This window comes from Stegodyphus dumicola, chromosome 5, assembly GCF_044657685.1.
Source record: "Stegodyphus dumicola isolate Sdum_Otavi_A_Nest chromosome 5, ASM4465768v1".
Classification (NCBI taxonomy): Eukaryota; Metazoa; Arthropoda; class Arachnida; order Araneae; family Eresidae; genus Stegodyphus; species Stegodyphus dumicola.
The window spans coordinates 93,701,211-93,728,338 of NC_140772.1; the positions used below are offsets into that span (position 1 = coordinate 93,701,211).

A 27,128-nucleotide genomic window follows, 5' to 3' on the forward strand; every position below is an offset into this window, starting at 1 on the left:
ATAATACGTATTTCCTAAATTGGGAGGAAAGGAATCCTGAAAGCGCAAGTCATATCTACTAAAAAAATAAAAGTTTTAAGGACAATAAATGATTAAAATCGAAGAAATGAATCGTATTTATCAAACTGTAACAAAATCCATTTTCTTGAAAAGCAATGTTTCTCTTATTTCTTTCCTTACAAGAAATGATAAAAGTATAAGATCATTTCTGAGATGGATAAGAGGGATACTGAAGCTATCTGTATATATATATTTCTTTCTGACTAGTATAACAATGTTGTTGGCACACATTTTGGCATTGAATAATATCTTTTTTGTTTCAACGTTTGTCACTTTTCCGCTGACCCGATTTATGTAAGTGAAAAGTTTGAGTTTTTTTGAATCGATTCTTTTTTCAAATTGATTGCACGGTCCCTTGCACAAAGCTTTTTATCGTGTAAAATTTACGATCTTATCTGGTTCATGCCAAGATGCTACATATGACTGGCATGAAATGAATAAATTGTTTTTTAATGTTTTGCTTTTTGGCAAGAAATTATTATGCAAAATATTTTTTGTTGAATAAATAACTTCTAAGATAGCTACCTCATTTTGTGTACTGTATTAGCGCAATAAAATATAAAATCGAAGAACTGTTTTATCATTTTTTAAGGAAATTCATACGTAAAATGTATTTAAAACTTTTCACTTTTATTGAAATTTTAAACACAATTTATTTTTCACATGCAAAATTCAACTAATATGCAATTCATATTTTTATTGAAAATATTAGCAGTTAACGAAGTACATAAAACATTAAAATTTGATAGTTTAAGATCATTCAAATGAACATGTATGAGAAATGAAAGATTATTGAATTTTAAAAATGAAAGCAAAATGGCCTACAATAAGTAAAATTTTAGGTTTCTTAATCACAGAAACGTGATATTTGTCTTAAAACCGTAATCATCGGATATATAGCTTTATTATACACATATATAAGTATCATTAAACAGAAGAGTAATTGAGATTAGAATCTTTTTTTTTTTTTTTTTTTTTTTTTTTTTTATGCAAACATAACTTTAGGAAACCACGTTATGCATGACATTCAGCTTCCATAGAGATTCAAAATTTATTTTTCGTCCACTTTTTAATTATATAAATGTGCTTTGTGACCTTCTATGAATATATAAATGACCTTCTATAAGTTGCTGAATCAACATCCGACGCCGCTTAACATTATCTTTATCTCAGGTTTTAAATTTGAGTTAGAATATCTTTCGAATTTCTTGAATCTTAGAATTTAAAATTAGAAAAATGTATTATCATATTTTCATAAATATGTTATTGATTATGTTTAGGAGTAATATATTAATGTTCCTTACTTCAATAATTATGGTAACTTTAAGCAATACATAAGACAGCATATTTTGTTTCTGAAAAAAATGGTTTAATGCTGAGAAAAATTTTTCTCTGTTAAATATAATACTGCTACGAATAAAGAAAAAGAAATAATTTCCAAATTGATAAATATGAATTACGTCGTAAGAGATTATTGAATTGAAAGAGGTAAGTTAATGGATCTGTTTTATATGAAGAGTTACTTAAAACTAGTCACAGAAACTGAAAAGGAATATGGAAGTTGTTTGGCAGCAAAGCAAATCTTTAGAGAATAGCGGTCTTAACGTTTAATTTATAAAACTAACTTTGCATATGATATTGCATTTATTACAGTTTTAGAAATACCAGAAACTATCCCTTAAAATAAAAAAAATAATATAATTAAAAAATCATTTTGAACATAATGCCACATTTAATTTATACTCTCATGTCCATAAATTAAAGATAATTCGGAGTCACGCGGAAGTCGAACTCTAAAATAAATATATCACCTGTAAAATCACTACACACATCTTCAAGAATCATATGCAAATTTCAGGAAGTAACCAGATGACACCGATGGTACGTCACAATGACGAAAGTGTAAGAGAGTGATATATAAGGAATACATGCAAAGAAGTAAAATTGTTCGCAGGCGCTTTATAAGAATTTCAGTGCAATAACCGACTAGTTTTGATTCAAAGGACGCATTTGGATGATTTTTTACGTGGTAGAATTATCGGTCGTCTGGGATGTGGGCGTACCCAACTGGAAGTATCAGACGAACTTGGAATTGCCCAGAGATTCATCTCCAGGCTTTGGCAACGATTCCAAGATGATGGTAATGTGAGTAGACGTTACAGCACAGGTCGCCCCAGAGTTACAACGCCGAATGTGGACCGGTATTTGGCAGTTACTGCCAAAAGAAACAGGAGGAGCACAGCCTCAGACCTGTCTCACAACTCCCTTCAGCCACTGGTACGACAATTTCAAGGCAGACCGTGTACAGACGCTTAGGGCAGATTGGTCTATATACTCGTAGACCTGTCAGATGCGTTCCACTTACTGCAACTCATTGTCGCCTGCGGTTAGCCTGGAGTAGAGAGCATGCATTGTGAACACCGCAACAGTGGGCTTGTGTGATGTTTTCCGACGAGTCCAGGTTTAGCTTGCAGTCTGATTCTCACCGGACGTTCATATGGAGAGCTCCAGGTACCCGTTACCACCAAGAAAACATCACTGAACGACACCGTTACGGTGGTGTAGGAGTGCTCGTTTGGGGTGGAATTATTCTGGGTTCCAGAACTGACCTGCATGTTCAAATTGGAACCATGACAAGCCAAATCTATCGGGACGTCATTCTGGAACAACATGTACGTTTGTTTCGGGGCGCCATGGGTGCCCAATTTGTGTTTATGGATGACAACGCCCGTCCTCACCGTACAAACATCATAAGCGAATGCCTTCAATCGGAGGATATCACCCGTATGGACTGGCCAGCATTCTCACCGGACTTAAATCCAGTAGAGCACGTGTGGGACATGCTTGACCGACGAGTTGCAGCCCGTCATTCTCCTCCTACATGTCTACCGGAACTTCGGAGAGCATTGCGTTTTGAGTGGTGTAATATCCCCCAAGATCAGATCGATAATTTGATACTCAGCATGTCTAGGCTTTGTACGGACTGTATTGCATCGTCTGGGAGACATACAGTGTATCAACAATCATATCAACCATGTAATATTGTTTTTTGTAAATAGGTTTTTTTTTTTGTAATTTGCTTCAGGGAGAAAAAATCGCTAATTTTTTTAATAATATCAAACATATAGCATCTTTTTTTGCTCTTTACCTTTTGTTTATTAAATAAGCTTTACAAATAAGTCAAATTTGTTTTGCTTCTAACTCTTTCTTTGCCTGATTTTGCATTATCCTTAATTTATGGACATGAGTGTAGTTGTAGTATTACCACAGTAAGCCTCAAGATGTACAAAAATTCCATTCAATTTAACCTCTTGACTCCACAGGTCCACATATGTGGACCTTCAATTTTGCGATGCTAGAAATATTCCAGTACACTTTTACTCAGTTGAAACTCGATTACCACGTACGGGGATGTTTCAGCTTTTCATTTTTACCAGTGGATGGCAGCGCAGGTGCATACTTTTGAAGAAATCAGAGCTACAAGCGGATTGTTTTGTAAAAATGGCGCCGTCGAAAAGTCTTTGAAAACGTAAGTAATAATTAATTAATTAATAATTTAATTAATGTTTAAAGTGAATATTTAGAGCTATTTAGGTTAGAGCTTTTGTTTAACGTTGTTGTTTGTTCGTCAAAGTTATTTTTTGTTTCAATGCATTGAAATCTGTATAGGTCCACATACGCGGACGTCAGTCCGTTAGGTAAATTAGGCTCAGTTGGTTACTGTCATACTTTTTTCAATATTACGTAATTTCAGTTACTGTTTCTGAAGTTTATGTTTTAGAAACAGCTCATTGATATGGCATAACTGATTATATTCATCTAGTATGTAACTGTAATCTTAAATTATTTGTATTTTACAGGGTTTTTTTAACCCTTTTCTCGCTTTATTTTTGAATTAAAATATAATATTCATATTATTGGACTTCTGCTCTTCATATTCTTTGACCCATTAAAATAAAGACAATGCATAGCTATTACTGACCTGATTTTATATTTTTAATGTAATTTATTGTTTGTAATTTCTTTGTTATTTCATGTTATTTGTTGTAACTGATAGTAACTCAAGTTAACATGCTTGCAGGATGACTTTGAGAATGCTCCAGGGCCTTTTTCACCTTTGGCTTCGTGTTTTGAATACCTGAGCGTGGTATGTTTTGAAGAAGGAGCTGCCCAAACTAATTTGTAGTCTGTTAATCAGAAATATAAATCTGTAAACACGAACGCAAATGAAATAATGCGACTTGTTGATCTCAATACTTGGATGGGCACGCTAAAATTCCCTCAAGCAGAACTATATTAGTCAAGAAACCTATCAATAAGATGTTTTCATGAAGCAATGGCAAGAGACAGACCATTCACTCTGCCCCAAAATTTTCATTTTGCAGCTAATTTAGCATTCTATGAAAATGATGATAAACTTTGGAAAGTACGAACCCTTTTAAATCTCATCAAGGAAAAATGCCTTATTTTGCCTTGACCACAAAACATTTCTTTGGAAGAGCATATGATTCCTTTCACGTACTATCGGTGTACTGAGATGAGCCCCCCCCCCCAAAAAAAAATGGTCAGTTCGAATCTTCTCCCATTTTGTGGATTTAGTGGTATCAAAGTGTTGGGCTATGCATGTCCGCTATTACAAGCGAAATAATCTTACGGGTACTAAATTCCTCATGGAATATCGCATGCTAGATGTATCAGCATTGCACAGATATGAAGGAAATTTAATAACTAATAGAGAGAGAGCTAAGACTCCCTTCAAGTTCAGGTGAGGAAGAATACCCTAAGAAAGCAGAGGAAAGTAATTTCTCAACCAGTAAAGAACACGAGTCCGGATGGTGTAAATCACTTACCAAGTCTCATGGATAACAAAAATGCATTTAAACGTAGAATGCCAGAGTGCACATAAAAGACAAGAATATTTTGTATCAAATGCAAAATGTATTTATATGTATTAAAAACAATTATTTTGAAAAGTTTCATACAAAATAATGTGTTGATAAAGATAAAATATTAGTTAAAGTTACTTAAAATTATTAAAACAATCATACATTAGGATGTTATTGTAAAATTATATTCTCTTCATGTTTTATTTTATATTTTAAACTAATTTCGGCTTTAAATATTAAAATTTATAAGTGTTAAAATATGAGATTATTTACTTATTTGAAACCCAAGGTACACATATGTGTACCTAAATTTTTTCGTCCCCAAATATACATGTACCAAAAAAAATCTATTTTTTCCCATCTATAGACAAAAAGCAAGCATATAAACTTCACGAATTATTTTTAAATTAAATATTTTAACTTCGGGTGTGAAGAGGTTAAGAACTTAAAATTTCTCGATGAAATAGAAAACTTTGCTCGTGATATTGATGTTTTATGATCTTTTTTAATATATTCACACACATATGCTACTGAAGAAAACTATTATTTTAAATTAATACATTGTATTTGTCCCCGTCATACGGATCTTAATATCATACGAAAATTAAGAACATAATTATTTCAGTAATACTGGCGAATGTACAAAGGTGACACTAAACGAAATCATGATTTTATCTTCTTCTAGTCTGTGTGAAGTTATGAGTGCGAATTCATTGCGAAGCTGATAACGGCGACTTACTTTGTCGCCAAATTTGGCGAGAAATCGGCAAAAGTCGTCAAATTTGACGAGCATTTGGGGACATTTTGGTGTGGTTCCTGTACCTCCGTAATAAGTATTGTAACTGAATAAATATAATTGACCATTATGTTAGCTGTAACTGTAATTCGACCCTCAATTTGTTTCCCAGTAACTTCGAGAAGCAGAAAGCATTAGAAATATCTCGTGGCAGTTGAAAATTATAAAAGCGCGGAGAGGTGTGATGATGTGTGTGATTATGGCAAAGCCTCGAGGGCTATCTGCCTAAGGGGAGGGCTGCCTTCGTGGAGGACTTTCTAAGGGAAACTGGCTCGTATACACGTTACACATGGGGAAAACCACGAAAACGCCCATGCAGCCAGCCCGTTCGCGGGATTCGAACCTCGGACCGAACTACCAGTGTTCAGCGACTTTACCGCTCGGCCGCTGGTGGGCAAAAGCGCGGAGAGAGAGCATCTGAGTTTAGTTGCTCAGTTATTGTTGTTGCGAGTTTTTACTTCCGTGTGAACTGAGATATCCGAATTAGCTGATACTGTGAACTCCTATACGAGTATTTCTGCGGAAATTTACAGAACTTTGAAGTGTTTATTTTGATAAATTAAATTTTTATTAACTTTTCATCGGATCTGGGTACATTCAATCTGTTAAGAATCCGTACGCACTAAACAACATATATATTAAATAAACGTCGAGTAATAAGACAGAAAAAGAAAAAAAAATATATATATTTTCTTTTCTTGAATAATTGGTTTCTTGAGGTTCTATTAATTTGAGTAACTTTTTCTAGTATCATTGAAATGTGTATAATCTGTTTACCTTTCTACTTTAACACAGTTTTTTCATTGTCATTTATTTACGCAAGCTGCCGAGTTAAAACTTCCATGCACGGTGAGGGAGAAAAACGGTTTTTCTTTCCACTTACTCTGTTAATGTAAACTGGTGATATTATAAGGCATAGTTTTAACTGTAAGCATCTAAGGATTTTTTTCACGTATCAATCACTGAAGCAATCTGTGAAGTTCCTTTCCCTGATGAAAGACGAAGAACGGAAGTGACTTACCCCGGAAAAACCGGTCGAGGCAGGCTGGTGGGGGGAAGAAAGACTGGACGGAGAGGGTACTGGGAGTTGGACCGGGGAGCATGCCGTGTGAGAACGTAGAGAAAAGAAATATGTTTTAATTTCTTTTGCGCGCCTTGTATATATATATTGTATATAGTTTATGTTACAGTGTACTCGTTGTATGGTGTATCCATAGTGCAGTTTGTGTAATAAATTAGTGAAGAAAATGTCAAAGCGGACAACTGTTATTTTCCCACTATGGTAAGTTTACACAGAAGAACCCACCTCGTGTTTGAACGAGCGCGAGGCATGACAAATGGCGCAGCCGGTAGGATAGTGGGAAAAAAGAAATCACCAAAAATACGAAGGAAGTAAGATCGTAAAAAGTGATTTGAGTGAACGTGGTTTAAATGAAGGAAATAAGTCACGAAAGCAAGGAAGATGACAAAAGATGGCCATGAAAGACGGAAAGTGGCACGCGTAAGCCTACACGTGCAAATAAACGAAAGGGTGTATGAAACCTCGTCGTGTGAAAAGTGATCATCAGTATTACCGTGGTGATATTATTAAGTGAAATGTTCGTGCAGTGTTGAAACAGTGCTGGTAAAAGTGATCATCCGTATTACCGTGGTGATATTATTAATTGAAATGTTCGTGCAGTGTTGAAACAGTGGATGGTAAAAGTGATCATCAGTATTACCGTGGTGATATTATTAAGTGAAGTGTTATGCAGCGCGATGAGGAAATTGTACAGAATTGAGCACAACTCGTCATTTTCTACTATCGGGATCAAAGGTAAGTCCCTCTTAATTTCTTGGGAAGCACAATATATAAATGAAGAGAGCTCCCACCCTATAATTACTATCGTAACGGAGAAAATTCAAATTGTGTTAATGTCGGTTAATAACATGATGAGAATGCCAGGCGTTAAAGCCAGTAGACACTTAGAAAGTATATTTTATATGCAAATAAGGAATTATGATTAATTTTGTTATTAAGGAGATAATGTATGCTAAATGAATGTTAAAATAATTCAAAAATATGTCAGCAGTAATTTCGAAACATTTAATGGTGTGCTCATGTTACTAATTAAGGTAGAAATTATCTATTTTTGTTGTTGCCGTGTTTTGGCAAAATGTTTTAGTCATTAAAGTTAATAGGTTGATTAAAAATTAATTAGTTTAATGATTTGAGAACAATAAGTAAATGTTTGTTTCATTTCCAGAATATGTAAGGTATTACGGCGTAAGGCCAAAGTATTCAGAACTATTTTTTTGTACTAATTCAAAAGCTAATATAATTTTTGGTATTTATGTGTTAACAATATATGGTGAAATATATGTTAATAGAAATATATGTTAATAGTAATATGAGAAAGGTATTCATGATTGTGTTCACTAATGATAATGTTTGCTAAATGAATAATGGTAGTATTCAGTAGTAGTGAAATATGTATGTTTGCCTGTAAAATTAAGTGTTATTTATGTGTTGTATGGGTAAAGCTGTGAAAAGAAATACCAGAAATTAATATGGGTCCTAAAAGGAGAAATAGGGTGTCAGAAGAATCTGATGAAATTATTAAGAACATGCAGGCTCAAATTAAGTTAAAGGAAATGGAGCTGCAGCTAGAAAAGTGTAAGTTAGAGGCAGATGCGGCTAAAGACCGATTAAAAGAGATGGAATTTCGGGAAAGACAATTAGAGAGAGAACACGAGATAAAAATTAAAGAATTAGAAATTCAGAGTAGGAAAATAGGTAAAGGAGGAAATAAATCGGGTTCAGAGGATGAAGGGGTTTCAGATGCTGAGAGCAAGGGAAATGATTTCTTGAAACATTTAAAAATAATGAAAGGAGTTATGATTGACCCGCCATCTAAAGCTGAGGAATGGCCGTTCTTTTTCCATCATGCGGAAATGATGTTTAATCTCTATAAAATTCCTGAAGAACATAAGGGGAAAATTATTTTGCAGAGTTTAAAAACTAAAGTTAAAAGTTTGATTTCAACTCTGGGTGAAAGGGATTTGGATAATTATATTAAGATTAAAGATACAGTATTAAAAGAATTCCAGATTACCCCATTGCAACATAAAAAGAATTTAGAAAAATGTGTAAAAAGATATGAGGAAACGTATACTCAGCACATAGCGACGGTTGAGGCAGCACTTGATTTCTACTTAGAATCCAGAAAAGTTAAGACTTTTGATAAATTAAGAGAACTATTGATTGTCGATCAAGTAAAAGATCAATTACCCGCAAATGTTAAGGCGCATATACTGTTAAAAGAGGTAGAAAACTGGTTATCTCCGTCAGAGCTTGCAAATGATTTGGATAATTACGTTGCAGCAATGCCTAGAAATTACAATACGAGTGCTCAGGAAGTAAATAAAGTGGGACCAAAACAGGAACCGATAAGACAAGGGGAAAAATTAGGACGACCAAATAAGAGTAAGGGGAATTTCAGTTCTGATTACAGAGTTGATAAGGAGAAGTACAAAGGGGTAAAAACTTTAGAACCTCAAGGAATGATGCAGGCAAATAAGAAAGTTCTAAAATGTTTTCAGTGTCAGGGTGAAGGACACATAAAGCGTTTTTGTCCAGCGATAAACCTGATAGCGAAACCCAAGAGAGGAAGCGAAAAAGAGGATACGGATGAGGTGGAAGCAAAGGGATTAAATAAAATATGCGTAGGGTTGAAGTTAGCTAACTATGCAGAAGAAATTCCGTTAACTAGGGCAAGTGGGGAATTACCTAGGATAGAACTGCAGATAGGCAACGCTAGATTCAAAGGAGTGATTGATAGCGGAGCAGAAGTTACTGTAATCCGGAAATCGGTAGTTCCACAGAAATATTTGGAGTCTGGAGGGAAGATATGGTTACAACCCGCCGTGGGACCCCAGGTAGAAGCCCAATTAGTTACAGTACCTATCAGTATCTGGTCAGGAGAAGAGGAGGTACAGCCTTATGTAAACGTTCATGCAGCAGTAGTGCATAATTTGAACGAGGAGGCGCTGGTGACACCTCGAGATTTTAGACTTCTCAGGGAACAAGGAGATATTTATTGGGGAGAAAATAAGGAAGAAAAACTAGTATTGGGAGTTGGTCAGGTATCGAATAACTTGGACGGAAAGGAATCGACAGAAAAAGCCAGTCACGAGGTCGAAGGTGAAGCGGAAATAGCTCGTACTACACCGTTGGTAAGGAGTAAAGATGAGGGGGAAGTAGAAGTGGGAGGCAGTGAGCAAGTGTCAGCTGATAACCCACCCTTATCGCAAACTCAACGTTTTAGACAGGAGCAAGCGGAATGTATTTCGCTGGAAAGCGCGTTCATGGATGCACGTAAGAACAAGAATGGGTATTGGCTGGACTCAGGAATTTTGTACCATACGGGAAGTGTCAATGGGCAGCGATGTAGTCAGTTAGTTGTTCCTCAAAGCCGCAGGAAAGAAATTGTGAAGTTGGTTCACGAAAGCTTACAAGGGGGGCACTTCGCAGCAAAGAAGTCTGCGGAAAGGATTAAAATGTCGTTTTGGTGGGAAGGATTGTCAAAGGAGGTGCGGAAGTGGTGTGAAGCTTGCAAGGAATGCCAGCTACGAAGGAAAGTTAAAGTGAAGGATAGGGCTCCAATTACAGCAGTAGGGAGGCCAGAACTTCCATTTCAAGTGGTTAATGCGGACGTTTTAGGGCCGATTGAGCCGAAATCTTCAAGAGGGCACCAGTATGTGTTATGTGTTGTTGATCAACATAGCAGATGGCCGGAGGCAATTCCACTAAAGGCGATAACAGCGAAAGCTACATGTGACGCTTTCATTGATATTTTCATGCGAACAGGAGTTCCGAGAATGATAGCCATGGATAACGGAACGAACTTTAAGGCTAAGCTAACACAAGAATTTTTAACTAGGTTAGGGGCCTCGCCAAAATTTTCTACGCCAGGGTATCCGCAGTCAAACGGGCTAGTGGAAAGGTGGATAGGAACAATGAAGTCAATGTTGCATCACGCGATAAATACTCAAGGAAGAAACTGGGATAAGCAGCTACCATATTTGTTATGGGCTTATAGGGAGATACCGAATTCAACTACCGGAGTCTCACCATTTTTGCTGATGTATGGTCGGGTGCCAGTGGGGCCACTGGCGATACTTAAATCAAGTTGGGTAGATGAGACGGTATTACCACAAGGAGTTGGGGAATCAGTTACTGAATATTTAATTTCTCTTCGAAATAGGTTACAGGAGGCAGAGAAATTCGCTAAAGAAAATTCGGAAGCTAAACAGCAGAAATACGTTCATCATCATAATTTGAGGTCTAAGGAAAATGAATTCGAGATAGGAGATGAGGTAGTAGTACTGATACCAACGTCAACAAATAAACTTTGCTCGAAATGGACAGGACCTGGAGAAATAGTTGCGAAAAAGTCTCCACATTCATATTTGGTAAAATTGCCAGATGAATCTGTTAGACATTTGCATCAAAATAAGTTACGGAATATATACAGCCTATAAATGCAGTAGGGATAATCTATGAGGCTGACACAGAATTTGGGGAGGTGCAGCACGCGCCTATTCAAAGAAACCCTAAAGTAGACAAACTTTTAGATAGGATCTGTGTTTCAGAGGAATGGAAACATTTAGATAGGTCACAAAGGAATCAGTTGAGCAGATTAATCAAATCTTTCCATGTAGTGTTTGACGGGGAGATTAAATGTGCGAAGGTAGGATCCCACAGTATCAGGTTAAAAACGGGAGTTGAAAGAAAGCAACCTCATGTTTATAAGGTACCTGAGGCGTTGAAGCCACAGGTGGAAAAGCAAATTGCTGATTTGTTAGAAAGAGGTTTAATTGAACCTTCCACAGCAGAGATTGCTTACCCTATTGTGTGTGTAGCGAAACGGGACGGAAGCGTACGTTTATGTTGTGATTATCGAGGGCTTAATGCGGAAAGTCAGATTGTCCCATTTCCTATGCAAAACGCAGAAGAGCTTCGATATAAGGCAGGGGCAGCACGTTATTTGTCTACGCTAGATATTCTTAAGGGGTATTGGGAAATCCCTATGGAGAAGGAAAGTAGACATCTGACGAGTTTTGTTTCTCCGAAGGGTCAGTATCAGTGGAAAGTGATGCCGTTCGGTTTGTCAGGTGCTGCCGCAACTTTCCAAAGAGTTATGAATCAAGCTCTTAGACCACATAGTGATTATGCTGAAAGTTTCATCGATGATATAATTGTCTATTCGTCAACGTGGGAAGAACATCTTAAACATTTAAGAGCCGTACTCAGTACTTTACAGACATTGAACTTTACGGCTAATTTAGAGAAATGCTCTTTTGGCAAGTCGGAGGTAAAGTATTTAGGTCACATAGTAGGCTCAGGCAGACATGGCCCAGATCCAGAGAAATTGCAGGTCATTAAAAATTTGAAGCCACCTAGAACCAAAAAGGCATTAAGATCAGTTTTGGGGTTATATAATTACTATCGAGAGTATGTTCCGAATTATGCAAAAGTAGCTAGGCCGTTAACTGATCTCACGAGAAAATCTATACCTAATGATATACCTTGGGGGTCTGAAGCCGAGAAGGCATTCAAAGAATTAAAGGATGCATTGTGCACGGCATCGTCTTTATACACGCCGGATATACAGAAACCTTTTGAAATTAACACAGACGCCTCACTAATAGGTATTGGAGCGTGTTTACTTCAACGAGATGAGTATGGGAAAGCTAGACCGATAACATTTGCTAGCCAGAAATTAACTAGCGCTCAGTCTAAATGGAGCACTATAGAAAGAGAGGCGTATGCAATTATTTGGGCTCTCGACAAGTTCGAAACTTGGACATACGGAAATAAAATTTTGTTGCATACAGACCATAACCCATTAAAGTACTTAACCGAAGGGATACCCCGGAATGCTAGATTACAGAGATGGACATTAGCTCTATCCCGCTTCCAAGTCACTGTAATGCATAAACCAGGAGCTAAAAACTCCGATGCAGACGCATTGTCGAGGATCCCTCACGAATGTTTAAGTGACCAATAATCTGAACTAAATTGGAAAAAAAAAAGAAACTAATGTTGGTATCATATATTTTTTTGTGTGTGTTTGTTTATTATTGTAACACTAGAAAGGATAATGTTCAATGCTAGTATTGCAAAAAGTATATAGATATTGTAATTTTCATTTATTATTTTTTTTGTATTATTGTGGTTACTCTAGAAAAGACTGTGTTATTAGGGTATATTAGTAAACGAATTATTCCTTAAAGAAGTGTCAGTGAGTTGATATTGCAATGTTTTGTTTGTATCGCTATAGAAATTTGGACATGTGCAGTTTTTATGTTTATGTGTTTTAAGTATTCTTTTTTGTGTTAGTGTTTATAACTGTAGCATGACCCTTTTTTTTTTGCTCTCTGATTTTACTGTGATTCCTTGTGCTGTGTCCCGGAAAAGAGGGACTACCTGGTAAGTGCCAAAATAATATGGGTTTCAAATTTTTCGACTCAGTCGTAAATATTTACAAACCAGAGGGGAGGTGTGAAGTTCCTTCCCCTGATGAAAGACGAAGAACGGAAGTGACTTACCCCGGAAAAACCGGTCGAGGCAGGCTGGTGGGGGGAAGAAAGACTGGACGGAGAGGGTACTGGGAGTTGGACCGGGGAGCATGCCGTGTGAGAACGTAGAGAAAAGAAATATGTTTTAATTTCTTTTGCGCGCCTTGTATATATATATATTGTATATAGTTTATGTTACAGTGTACTCGTTGTATGGTGTATCCATAGTGCAGTTTGTGTAATAAATTAGTGAAGAAAATGTCAAAGCGGACAACTGTTATTTTCCCACTATGGTAAGTTTACACAGAAGAACCCACCTCGTGTTTGAACGAGCGCGAGGCATGACACAATCTCATTAAAAATAAAATCTGTAAGTATATTTTTAAGTAAGAGACGTTTAAGATGACGGCGAACAAGAGTATTGCAATTTTATTATTTTCTGCTCAATAATAAAATTATTCAGGAAGAAAAAGTGACTTTATTCCGAATCATAAACAAGATAATGTTTCAAGAAATTTCTTACTTTGTGTATGTAACTGGTAACAGCAAAGCACGGGAGAATTATTTGGCTACAAAAAGGAAAGTCTCCTTGGAAGACGCTTTAAGGAAAACTGGCTTGTAATATAACAGTACACACAAAGATCGTGAAAATACCAATGAAGCCAATTTGTCAGAATTCGAAGCTGGTTTGAACCATCAGCGTTCAGGAATCTTATCCACTCAGTTACTTGCGGTAAGATATATTTATGTATGTTATAAAAATGAATGGATACAAAATTTAAAATGCATAACTGAACTAGTTCTCAGATAAACGAAGCAGGTCTTTCAGCGGTAAGTTAAAGTTTTCTGTTTCTTTATTTATTTTACTTCAGAAAGAGCTGACATAATATCACTTACGAGAAACTGACTACATCTTATTACTACGTCAGACATGCTGCAGTAGTTGCACAAGATTCACATGTCAGATTAATTCTTAAATAAGGTTATCTTAATTAATTAAAATTTACCTAGAATTCATTAAAAGCGAAATATTCGCAAAATCTTCCCACTTCCGTCACGTTTCTTTTCCAATACTTGAGATAATTAGTCGAAACTTTGACAACTTACTAAATAAACGCACTCCAATTTTCTAAAGTACATAACAGCGGCAGCATAATTACCTTTCTTTAAGAATTCAGAAATAATAATTATTTCTGTGAATTTTATCTTAGAGAATAAGATCAAATAGTGAACGTAAAGTATGCTGTGATATACGTGCAGGGTTTGGGAGAAAAGATGGTTTCAGGTTTCATTTCCTTTAAATATTCGTTTAAAATTATACTTCCAATTACAAATTATTCTTTCAGATAAGTAGAATCTTTCTGGAAACAGCGTTTCTGAAAACAGTACTATACACGATTGTAAATTTGTCCTAAATATAAATATAACTTTTTACAAAGTTCCTCTTAAAGTAAAAATTATAGTTACAGCGTGTATCATTTAAAGTTACTTATTTTAAGAATTGAATAACACATTTATTATGCGTTGGGCAGCACAGAAATAAATATAACTAAACACAAATAGTCAGTATTTTGGATTTATAAAACAGACCTGACTCCTTCTATACAACGCCTTGAAACGTTCTTCATCACAATCAAGGAATTGCTAACATTTCTAAAGTATACTTGCTCTGACTTGTTGTATACTGTTCGCAGGACTATTTGCAATCTCCTGACAAATTGTAATTTTAAGGCTGCTTATGTTAGGTTGGATTTGACTGTAAGCTTGAATTTCAAAAAACCTTCAGAAAAGTTTAAATGTTAATAAATATGTTAATGTTTGGTCATATTTTCGTGCACAAAATTATAGCGTAACCAGCTGAGATTTTTGCACTGAATTAGGCTATGGAAATAAATCGCATATACAGGTTCTAAAACATACTATATTCAACATTTGCTTGCTTGAAAAAAAAATCTTAGAAAAACGAAAGTCTGATTTCCAAGCTGAAATAAGATCTTAGAGTTGGAACATTTTATTTGCCGATGCTTAGATGCCGATGGATCTCAGCAATTAGTGAACCAAATAAGATGACTGTACACATTCCGAAATCCAAAAGTCTTCTGAGCTAAGCAATTATTAACAACGAAAAATAGCTGTAGTTAAATTTGAAATTCGATAGGAAGCTGATTTTATTCGTGATGTAGATATCTATACATACTTTTTATTCCTTCCATTATGGTATTAGAGAGAAATTAGGATTGTTTGTGACTTTTCTTAAAGTTATTTGCAAATTGTGAAACGACTGAGATTTTGATTGTTTGATTGAAACTGATATTGGCAGTTACCTCAGGCATAACGGCTCTCGTCTTTGCATAACTGGAATCAAATGTATTCAAACGTTTGTATTTGTATTCAGAAAAGTTATTTATTTCTTTTCTTCTATAGATATAATTTTATCACGGATTTTTTCCAATGAGAAACGTGGAGAAATTTGAACGCTTTCTTGAGAATTAAATATGCATTATGTTATCGGGTTGAAACATACATGAATTAGACAGTGCTACACTCTGATAATTAATTGGAACAAAGCGATGTTTTTGATAATTTATGTACATATCTTCATACACCGAGATAAATATAACATTAATAGGAAATATGCCCTCCTATAGAACAAATGACATTACAATGCATTTAGACATTGAATCAACTAGTCTTGTGCGTATATGTTTTGATTCTTTACCATGTTAAGTTACCATGTTAATTCTTTATCATTCAACACTTTTATAGATTTCTTAATCATGCGCTTTTTAACGCATATACCATTCTTGTTAAAGTGTTCCTCAAGAATGTGCGACAAGTTTTCAATCGAATTTAAATCTAGTGGGTCTGGTGGTCAGTCTAATCCAATAATTTTATTTTCCAGCAATACATTTCTGACATATTTTATGTTCTAAAATTTCTACATATTTCGCCAAATTTATCAGTCCATCAATAGGCCTATATTTACAGTGCCATCTGTAGTTGAAAAAATGTCAAGACATTTATTTTTAAGGCTATTTCTTGCTTTGTAGGACGTGTGTCGTTTTTCTACAATGCGAGAAACATACATAGAACATACCTCAGATTTGTCATTATATACTTGTAATGTCTTTAAAAATAATACAAGGCGATAATATTTGGTGGCGACAATTTGAAGAGGGATATGAAGTTTATAGTGTACCAACACAGAATCCCATTTCGAGAATAACAGCCTCTTTAGGATTGATGAGTAAATTTCAAGAAATTAATTTAATTTCACAAATTTTCTAAGACCAAAAAGTATTCATTTAATACAATTCTTATTAAAACCATCATGCACTAAAAGAAAGCTGATATAAAAGCTTTAAAATTTTTTTCTGAAGTTTAAAAATATTTCTTTTCTATTTACTACGTAATTTTGATTTTTCTAAAATTGTTTTCTGAGAAATGAAGATTAAAAAAAACTCATTTATCTTAATAGCTTCTTAGAATTATTTGATCTTCTGCCTCGAAAAGTTAAGATACAACTTTTTCCTAAGGTACAAAACAGTCTAATTAATAATGAGTAAGCCCGGCATCTCTTCATCTCTTTGATAAAAGCTTCTGCTTCTGACATATCGCTCTAAATTTCTGGGTTTCAAAAGAATGATTAAAACCTTAATTAAACTACATAACAAATGCTGAGATTTAGAATGTAATTAAAGTACCTTCAACTGAATAAAAGCACATGGATGTTTGATTAAATATTTCATATGATTAGAATATAAAATTACCTTGTTTTTTTTTAACCATTAAGCAAAATAAGTGCATATTTAAGACAAAAGGAAAGGGGGCACTACGAAACGGTGCTCAGACTCAAGCATCAAAGACTTTCGTTGCTGTGACGTAGAAAGGCTTTGCAGATATCCAAGAAATCCATTTTCTCTAAAATATTAAATATTTTCCCCTTCATACTGTAATTCGATGAATTTTTGTCTCTTCGGAGCTTGTATTTTAAAAATAATGTTGAAGTAATTTATTATTTATTACATAAATCACAATTAAAAGAACTTATATATAGTTTAACCTTAATATGGTATATATTTCATAAGTATTTACTCTTACTGCATTTCCTCACATATTTGTTCTCCTTTTTTTTTACTAATTTTATCATCCGAAAATCAAGAGAAGTTTTGCAAATAATTAAATTTCCGAAGGCCGCGTTTAAAGTAAGAGCACGACAAATATAATGTAGTAAAAAATAATGTGCAGGTAACTATCACAGTATTATTTCTATCAAAAATCTATATCCCAAAGAATGAATGTACATTATAATAATAAGATATATTAACTTCTACTTTATCTTGAATTTCGCTAGTTCTTACTGTTGTCTGTGCTACTCCCTAGGCATCAAATTATTCATAAATAATTGGAGAATGCAGCTGATTCAGTGAAATAACAGGTTATGATGAAGTAAACATATTTTGAAAACAATGATACAGACTGTTCGTGTTTTCTTCGTTGGAATGTGTCGATTATTGTTTTAGGGATGGTATAAAGTTTAAAAGTTAGAAGGGAAAGTTTCGCAGCTAATTTGATAGGATTTGTTGGTAAGGTGAAAGCAATCACTATGTGTATGCATACATTTTAAAATTTAGAGCAGCTTATTCCTTGAACAGAAAAAATACGCGACAGGCGAGTGTTTTTGAAATATTCTAAACCTGGCAACGAAAAGGTGGGGAGAAAATATGCGGCGAGAGATTTGCAAAAAAATGTGGTAATTAAATTTCTTTACAGAAACTTCTTTTGAGAAAAATCATATACATCTTTATGTGTATATTCAATATGAAATCCACATCTGTCAACATATCATGGACGGAGTTAGTTACAGTTAGTTAGCAGTTTTAAAATACAGTGTTAATAGTATTATAATCACTTTGTAGAGTCCAGTGAATGGACTTCTGTCTGAATACTGGAGTAGCAGAAAACTACACAGGAGAAGTGTTAAAGTACACTTTATTAAATCTTTGAAAAATTTACAATGCGTCAACTCGACGCTAGCAAACTTCGCATCTGCTCTTAAGCGGTAACTGAAAGTTAGATAATTGAAACTAAACGGCAGCTAGAGACGGCAGCTAGTGCCTAACTCTCCCTTTCTCCTACCGAAAATCGGCTTACCGAAAACTACTTTCTTCAAAGTAGAAAAATCTGCATTCCATTCCGCGCGCTACAACATTAAACTATTCTGGCACTGACAATTAGGGGAATGAAGGCTTACAGGAAAGGTCTAAATTTAAACTTAATAAATTGTTATTAAATTAAATTGTTAGTTAAAATAAATATAAATCCCTACAACTTATAAAGTTTTGTCCTACGGTAATATTACACTTTCTTATTTTAAAAGTTTGTTTATTTTTAAAATTTTATGTTTTAAACAATTTAATTAATTAGTGCCTGATTAACTTCAATATTTTATAATTTAATATTTTGCATTTACTTTTCTTTTAGAGTTTCCTCAGTCATATCTTAAATGCATCTATGTCTTGAACGCGGTAAGACATTGTATTTGCGTACATTTCTAAAATTGTTGCTTAATTAATCTTTTAACTGATTTATTAAAGATCTCACCTCAATTAATTGATTTAATAACTACTTGTTCATTCTAATTTATTAATTATCCATTGAATATAATTGTGATCAAATAAATTATTATTAATCATTCTAATTAACTATTCAATTATTAGTGTTCACTATACTGTCAGTACTTGTCTGCAAAATTTACTACAACTTTACTCAAATTTAATATTGATGTGTCAATTTTCGATGTTTTAATTTGCAAACTCGCAGTTAGCGTAAGTGATTATATATTACAATTTAGTCGTTAATCATTTGGCTCCCGCCTATACTGCTGCCTTTCTATCTCCCCGCAGTCTTAGAGCAAACGCTGTTTAGGCCGCTGGAAACTATTTATTACGGAAATAGGATTTTAGAGAGACAATTAAAGCAAATTAATTTTATTTTTCTTCGAGCTTACAATATATGTGATTATTTCTAGAAATAGTGTATCTTCAGTGAATCCTAGGGCATTAGTTCCTTCCACTAGTATGGCTCCTACTTCTTAATCTTCAATAGTACAGAGCTTCCCAAGCAATTTAACAAATCCTTTAAATGCAGCTGCAATTAATATATTTTATGATGTTATCCTCTCTATAATTTCTGATGGAAACAGAAAACATAAATTGCACATAATTTGCTAGAGATTTCAAACACTATCTATCAAGTATTCAGAACCTTCTAATTGAACAAGAGTTTTAAACAGCCAGGATAGAAGGACGATTAAACGAATCATGTAGCACGAAAGCACATAACCTATCTCCTGCTGTGGAAACACCGGCAGAAGTTTTACCAACTGCTAGCAACGATGAAACCTTCTTAATTTTAGAAGCAAGGAAGAAAGGGAAACCCACCCTCCCAGATTCTAATCCTCTCATAACACAAAGAACCTGTTCAAGTAAGAAGCGATGTTCGCCTCTTCATGACTTATGCCAAAACGTTCTTATTATTACCTCCAAAGATAACTCTTGCACGCCAGATAGTACTTATAAGCGCAACTAGCGATTGATATGCGCCATCTCACATTTGGGAGCTTCAATGGTACAAGTGTCCTTAATACGCTCAAAAGAGCTGTTGAAAAGGCGCCACGGGAAGACACACTTTCAGAGCTTGAAACGTCGTGTCTCAATGAATTCAGGCAAACCGAAGTCCCGTAAGAATTCTTTTATAATTTTCGGAATGCATGAAGAGATATAAGGAGAAGATCTAATTGCAGATCTGATAGAGAAATTAACATCTTCAACTGTTAGCCAACGTGAGAAAATCAATCTTACTCCATGACGGTAAGAACTGCATTTTAGATTTAGAGTCAAGATTAGTAACGCAGTTGGAAGGAAATAATCGTCTTTATTGGAGTGAAATCCTACATCGTCATATAATTGTCAGGACTTTGGTCACGTAGCCAATAACTGTACACATTCTCCAGCCTTTTCGAAGTGCGTAAACGAGCCTCAAACACAAGAGTTGAAATATGACACAGAGTGATATGTTACCTATATAAATTACAACACGAAGAATAGTACAAGATTTGACAAGAAGCACCAAGCCTCATCTAAGGTATGTTAGGTATACTGAGAAACATTTCCTAGGATTTGGAAACCTCCCGTCTAATCATAAAAGTATATAAGTAAATCATAAAAGTATATCATGGATAAAAGAGTAGATGAAATGGAGACTATTTAGAGTAACTTTCAAAGATCTAACCCAGTAACAAGCAATGTCATGTTACTCATGGCACAGCAAAATGCTGACCCAAGGAATCTTTGAAGACCGTCTAACAACAATAACTTTGTAACTGACATCCCAACGCATAGCAAAATCTGTCTTTCTCACAATCGTCTAGCTACAAAAAGAAGCATAACGAAGCATTTTCGCCTATGCATCTTCAGATCATGCGTTTATGTACACTACGAATAGAATCAAACAGATCTACAACAGAAATCACCGTCATCTACTTTAAACTCAGAGGTAAATATAGAGGTAAAAGTAAAGAGAACAGCAGGCCGTCTTAATAAATTACCAAGCACGTTACCACTTACTACTTTCTCTTCCGATTTAAATGAGTTATTCTACGCAGAACCAACTCAGCTATCTTCAGCAGTTAGTAATTCGCATCCCAAACAATAGGATTTTAATATTTTCGTACTCACTACTGGGAGAGCTGGAACATAGATAATCCACTTTGTAACGACATTCACTGTGTTACTGCTGGCCGAAAGAGAGCGCTCCTGTTATTCATAAAACAGTAAAAATAAGTTATTTCTTTTAAATGAATGATTTTGTCTCAGAAATGTGGCAACATGCTATTATTTTTATTATAACTGCCTAAGATGTAATATTATGTTATGTTTGCAGTTTGTATAGTGGAGAAAAGTAAAATATTTATAATATTGTGTAGACTTTAAATTCCCGCCCCTTCTATAAAAAGGTAAACACACATCAACAGGACTCTCTTTAATAGCTAGAGAGTTCAATGCCGCAAGCCTACTTTGAGGAGGAGAAAGAGAAAAACTAAGGGGCACAGCAGTTTTAGAATACATAGCTTGAAATCACCTTGTAGTGGTAAAGACACCACATTCTGAGCCAACTTTTCTGACAAATAGAGCGGAAAAGGATCTTACGCTTGTGACAGTAAATACAGCACGTTTCCTACATAATTTGCAGGTTAGCAACACATCTTCCCTCGGTAACCACAGTATTGTTATTTATCGATTAAGAATTAAGAACACCTCTTAAACAGGTGATCAAGAAAAGGTGTAAAATTGTGTATAGAGGTTGAACACTTTAAAAATTAGTGCTTACCTATACAGAGGTAATAATTATTGCTCTTAAAAATGTATGGACAGAAGCACAATCGACATACTATATGATTCTATGATAATCTGATTCTTATAATAACACAGGCCTATTACAATTATGATAGACAGAAGATCATTGTGTTGTATATTAATTTACAGTGCATACTGAATGTATTAATTTTCAGCGAATAGTGAATTTATAATGTTAATATTTGTGAATTAATTTTAATACATTCTTATTTAAATGCATATTTCATTTGAATGCGGTGAAAGGTTTCATAAACGAAAATAACTGTACTGCTAAGAAGCGTATGATATTCGTTTCCCACACAGCTGTTGGGGGTCATAGATCAGAGAATGCCTACGTTCCCGCCAGTTTTTACTTCCAAAGTGAACACGTGTTTTGCTCGTTGGAGGTGAATAATTTCAGCTGTCATCTAAAATAAAAACTTTATGTTTGGTTTATAAGTACTGGTGTCGCATCTTTGACAGAGTTACGATTAAAAAATTCCTAATTTAGCCCGGGAACTGCGTATGTTACTTTAAAAAGGGGGTTAGAACCTCTCTTTAAGGAGAAAAGTTTAAGTGACTAAGTAACCAGTTACTAAGCAACGAAATACATGAGAATATACAGTAAGTCGAGGTACACCTGTAAAAAGTCCATCAAACAAGCTAAATTAGCTTAGAAGGATTATTGCTCTAAAATTCTGGGTGCGTTTGGTCCAGTAATTCGCATCCCAAACAATAGGATTTTAATATTTTCGTACTCACTTCAAAAACTTTCACTTCAAAAAACATCATTCGAGACAAAGTCTTTTCGCCATCAGTAATAATAGCTTCTATTTATTCGCAGTCGTATTCCAGTAGGGATGTTTGGGAAGAGTATTTGATCCTGTCTTTCAAATGGACACTTACGATGATACAGAGTAACAAATACAGGGCAGAAGGATGTTTAACGAGTAGCTTCTTATTGTAAAACCCAGCCACTGCTCATTAATAAGGAAATCAGAAATATTATCCAAGCCTTTACCATCATTAAAACGCTATGCCCGATTTACCTTGGTAGTATAGTCATTCGAGAAATTTATGAGGATTTGCCAGTTATTATGATAGCACCATTTTAATGCATATTGAAGACTGCAGCACTTCCTAATTCAACGAAAATAGCGGAAGCTGCACTTTTCCTAAACCCTGGAAAAGATGCATTGGGTCCAGATTTTTTGCTTTTCTTTATTGAAGCTGCAGAGAGAATAATTAGGTGCTCCACTATTGGGAGGGATAATGTTAGAGGTAGAGCTAAAACTAAGGGAAACACCAAACAGTCAACAGTTACTACAACGCGCCTCAACTTTTCATCCAAATCAGGATGGATTTAGATGAAAGTATTATACATGTTGTGTTTTCATTGATCTCATTTTCGCAGTAAATCAAAGAACCTACATAATCTGGCCATTTCTATCGACATCAAGAAAAGTTTTGACTGTTCTGATTCTGTCATTGAATGGTGGCCGAACGTAATCTGCATTCTGGATAAAATCAAATTTCCAACATCTTTCTCTACTTTCGTTCGTTCCCACCTCCAGGATAAGGAGATGCAATGACAACAGATGGAGGCATTTATGTCAAAAAATTGCAACATGTTGTCCATAGGAATTGTGCCTTAGTCGGACGCTGTGGAACACAGTCGCAAATTCAGCCTTGGAATGCTTTAATAACATGGCTTAAGGCAAGACTAATTGAGCTGAAGATCTTCTAATGCATGTTTAACAAAATAATGAAGCCTTTAGTTTTTCTTTTAAGTTATTGTCAAAAGTGCGTTGATGTTTTATGTGTAAAATTTTTGTGTGTACTCATTAGTCTGGCATCCTATTATTATTTCCCATAATCGGTCTCTTTTGACGTTTTAACTATTGGTCTTGTGTAGCACTCTGCCTATTTAATGACGACCTCAAATGTGAACACAACTACATATTCGGAAGTAGGGTGAAAGACTAGAATTAAGGAATGTTCTTAGCAACTCGCTTGATACACTTAAGTTATTGGATAAGGAAAATAATAAATGATCTAAATATACAATAATTCGAAACAAAACCAAACAAATACATTTTCATTTAATCTATGCTTAATATATAAGTGCTAAATTATTTTAGTGTATTTAAAAGATACGCTAAAGTAGGCTTCAAAATACGATTAAAAATATAAGACAAACACGGTTTTAATGAAAAGTACTTAAGGGCAGGTTTTACATTTTATTCATACACCAAAATCATCTGTAATGACACTGTAGAGACATTAGCTACTTTTTGAAAGCAGGAAAGATGAAAAATGAACAATGCCAATGGGACTCGAACCACGGACCTCTGGAATACACGTCGAGCATGCTGACCACTACACCACGAAGGCATGCTAAGAAGGCGGGAGAAATACCTTATATACTCCCTCTTTTAAAAGGTGACTGGGGATTAGGGGACCCAATCGCAAATTCTGGTGGTGAAGAATCATCATCCACCAACGTTTTTAGTTCCAACGCCAATGTAGAGACATTATTTATTTATTTATTTTAAAGCAGGGGAGATTAAAAGTGAGCAATGCCCTCGCCGAGACTCAAAACACGGACCTTTCGAATACGTGCTGAGCGTGCTATTCACTACACCACGAAGGCATACAAAGAAAGCGGGAAAAATACCTCATAACTTTGATTTTTGTGTATGGCGACCTTTGAGCTGTAAGGGAATTTTGATGCGTCGTGCAAGTAATAAGGACAAAACAAGATATCTAATGGCAATTTACTAAGTTTGTTAAAGCTGTCCTATAATTTTGTGCAAAATACTGCATTCGATGTATGGCTTTCTACAGCTTAAAAGGTAATATCATATTATTTATTTCAAATAACATCTGAACATTTGAGTCCACCTCAAAAAAAATATTAATTTCCAACTAATTTTCGCTTCTTGGTGATTCATTGTGAGCCCAAGGAAGGACAAAATAATATAAAGAATATAGTTTCTTGATCTTAATTTATATAAAATGCTGTGAAAATCTACCTGCTGAATATGTATGAAATTTTTATTTTCCAGTTAGTCCACATGGTTTTCGCTTGAATAAGAAATTATGCCGATACTGCCCAGTATGCACTTCTTAGAACTAAAAATTGCTGAAACATTATTTTGAAGATATTTGAAAAAAAAAGCGGATGCCATAAAGCAAATTTTCATTCTTTCAAAATCAAAGCAATTTTTTCTGTAACGTGTTTCCTATAAATTTTTAAAGGTACATTCATCTAATAGATCTACAACTTGAAATATGTTATTCATTATGATTCACAAAGAATCTCATTTTTCAAAGAATTTCTGATTTACTCTCAGTCCTGAAATCGTAATTAATAATCAATCAGCTGAAAAAGATCCGAGTAATCTTTAATAGTTAAAATACTTGAACGTGATCAGATTTACTCTTTCAATAAAGTTCATTTTAAAATATAGAATGTAGCTAATGAGAAAATACTAAAATTGCACAACGCGGAAAGCTTTAAAATAAATTCCTCTGTTTATTAAATTTTTAATATTTAAATGATGTTTCTGATTTATCCACAAATGAATTTCTTCAAATAGTATGTCCAGACAGAGCTTCACAGAATGCATGTTTTGACTAAAATTTTTAGTATCTTTAAAAATAATTCTTTCTGGGTATCAGTATAAGAATTGAACAAAATGGTTTTTTCGATTAAAAAAGATTAAAATATGAATTTAATTAAAAATTTAAAAGAATGAATGTATTGACAGAATGACCTGCCACTGGAGTTGGGAAAATAAAATAGTATCAACAGATGTCATCAGATTAAGGAAAAATATACAAGTACAAAATAACAATTTATAAAAGGTTCTGTTTCAAACTGGTAGTTGCTTTTCATTAATTGCCATAAAATCTTTTTAGTATGAAGAATTGAATACTGGTCTTTAATGCACAACATTTTAATTTTATATCTGCGCTAATATATTCAATTCACTTTCACTCTCTAATCTTTAGTCTCCCCCTACATATGCAGCTGGGCTCTACGTGCAACCAAATTTGCTAAACGAACAACACATTAATATCACTATAAGTAGTCAGCATCAGAATAGTAAGGCTTTGTTAGGTATAAAATGTTAACAAGGAAATAAATTTATTCAGCATTTAAAATAAGGTTCAGAGGATTTGCAATTAGATTTTACCATGGTGCTTTAATATGACAAAGAAAGAGAGCTTCGTCTAATTGCTTTGATGTTTTCAAGTGTTCTTGCAATCATATCACACAGTTCTTCAATACATTTTTAATTTTCTTTCTTACCTATACAGTGTTTGCTTAATAGAAAACAGAAAAATCTAGACTAATGAACCGTGAATCATTTTAATGTACAGGTGATTGTTATAGAATAATATAATATCTAAATAAAAATTAATAACAATTTAATGCAATAAATGAAACTGAAATAATAAATTAATTTAATTAATGAAATATCAATTTAAATTAAATTCTGAAGTATAAATAATACTCACGTATAAATATTAAATTATTTTGCTAGGTTTGATAATAATAATAATAAAAAAAAGAGAAGCAGTAGAAATATTAAAAAGTTTAAAATAAATTATTTTTCTAAGATTGTGCGGGTCATCCTATCTTACTAAAATGTAGTCTATTTACAATCGCGACATGATAGTTTTATTCTAATAAAAATTGAACATAAACAAGCTCAAATTTGATACAAAGCAAACATTAATATATATATATAATTTATTTCCTAAACAATATTGATTAATTGATTATATTATCTCCTAATTAAAGTAGAATTATTTTAAAAGAGTGAATCCATATCAGTTATATTTTGAAAGATATTGTGAAGTAACTTGAAAGTAAAATGTTAATTATGTTTTAACGGGGACTGGAATTAAATCATCATGAAGAACAAAATTTCAATTGTAAAAGGAAAAATTAAATGCATGTAATCATTGTCATTGATCGGAAATTAGTTGACTTTTCAAGTAGACGTTTTTTCGGAATTCCCTACAGAAATTGCTTTTCACTCAGAATTGAATTGGCTAAAATGCTTCATAGGAATATGTTTTTTGAGTATCAGCATTGGTTCATAATCCCTTCTATTCGCGGTAATATTTGGCCTGACTAGAATCGCCGGTTTGGCTTAACCTTATTACTCGAGTAAAGACGAAACACCTTCGTATTTACGTATTTATTTATTAATTATTGTTCATTGACCGGGAGTTGGTTTGTTCCCCTTGAAAAGTCAACTAATTTCCGATCAATGACAATGATTACATGCATTTACTTTAATTTTTCATTTTACAATTGAAATTTTATTCTTCATGATGATTTAATTCCAGTCCCCGTTAAAACATTATTAACATTTTACTTTCAAGTTACTTCAAAACATCTTTCAAAAT

General features: G+C 34.1%; 1 protein-coding gene across 6 annotated transcripts in view; it reads right to left on the reverse strand.

Annotated features, from left to right (window-relative positions):
* The window catches only part of LOC118188464 (cell adhesion molecule Dscam1-like), a 572,681-nt gene that overhangs the window by 404,300 nt on the left and 141,253 nt on the right, over positions 1 to 27,128 (reverse strand). The window lies entirely within an intron of this gene.